Raw genomic sequence first — 1,746 nt, forward strand, 5'->3', positions numbered from 1 at the left:
TCTGACGCGCAGGAGCGCAATGCGGGGCTTTATATGCGCCAACACACGGCCAATCACGTGACAGCATCGATACCCAAAGTGCGCTTTAACTAGGTTTTGTGTAATACTTTTTTAAAGTAAGTTTGTTTAACCTATCAACCCCCCTTAAATTGTCGGACATTTACTGGCCACATCACTCAGATACACGTGTCTTTTGCAAAACGTGCTGTGTCAGAAAATTCAGAAATTACAGTTATTTTTTTTTCTAAATGGGGACAAGTTTTGGCTGTATTATATTACAATAGGTATTAAGAATGGGCTTATTGTAATGGTTGTAGAGCTGAAACACACATTTGCTGCTTCTAACATTTTGTCCCTCCCTATAGCTAAATAATAAGAAAAATATGAAATACCTCTCAGTAGGGCAACCCTAGTGAGGATAAGACGTACGGAAGATGAATGAATGATGCAGTAAAGTACAACCAACACAATAAACCAATTAGTACAATGTCAATCAACAAATTATATATATTTTTGAGTGAAATTATAGATTGCGATAGAGCTCTTTTTTTAACTCAGTAGAATGTGCAGCTGTACCTAATGATGTGGCCATTACTGTGCATGTTCACCCTATCTTCCCTGGCATTATGAGGCTTTGCTTAAATGTCAGTGTTTTCTTGGTATATGTGTACAGCTTTCATTACGAATGTAGGCTTTTGTAAAATCATACTTTTGTTTTTTCTTGTGTGTCTTCATGGAGAGCTAACATTGCATTGGAGATGAAAGAGGAGTTCTGTCCGTTGTGTTGGAAAACTTCTGTCACGGGAGCAGCTCAGCCTCTTGGGCTCTTCCCTGCGTGAATAGTTATCATTTCATTTCAAACAAACAAACAAAGCCCCTTGCACAGTCATCTTTTGCATCATTATGCCTGTTGTCCTTGGAAAACAAGCTTTCATCAGCATAGTGACTTAAAAGATCAACCAGTCATGAGCAACTTTTGATTCATGGAGTTATAAAAGAAACTAAGGAACAAATGACAACTTTTCATTCATTCATCTTCCGTTCCGCTTCTCCTCACTAGGGTCATGGGCGTGGTGGAGCCTATCCCAGCTATCTTCGGACGAGAGGCGGGGTAGATGCTGAACTGGTCGCCAGCCAATCGCAGGGCACATAGAAACAAACAATCATTCACACCTAAGGGGAATTTAGAAACTTCAATCAACCTACAATGCATGTTTTTGGGATGTGGGAGCGAACCAGAGTACCCAGAGAATACCCACGCAGGCAGGGGGAGAACATGCAAACTCCACACAGGCGGGGCCGGGTTTTGAACCCCGGGCCTCAGAACTGTGAGGCAGATGTGCTAACTAGTCGAACACCGTGCCACCTCAAATGACAACTTGTTGTATAAATATATATCAGGAAGTCTTTTCCAAAACGTGATTAATGGCCTGTTGTGTACGGACTATTTATTCAATGTGCACACTGCTAATTAAAAAGTTAATGAATTTCGATCATTTTTGACCACTTAAGGAACATCAACAGAAACAAGCTCTTTTGTAAACATCAACATCAAACATACAACACATTGGTCACTTCACAGCATTATCAATAGTGGGCAAAGATATTACCACACCACATAAACCCCCTATTTGTGCACTCTTGTCAATGGCCTAACTATTTCCAGAAGCAACTTTTCTACTCCATCATTGTTGTCATTAGCACATACTACTGCTTTTACATATTTACGCAATAACAAAATATCCC

This window comes from Phyllopteryx taeniolatus, chromosome 10, assembly GCF_024500385.1.
Source record: "Phyllopteryx taeniolatus isolate TA_2022b chromosome 10, UOR_Ptae_1.2, whole genome shotgun sequence".
Classification (NCBI taxonomy): domain Eukaryota; kingdom Metazoa; phylum Chordata; class Actinopteri; order Syngnathiformes; family Syngnathidae; genus Phyllopteryx; species Phyllopteryx taeniolatus.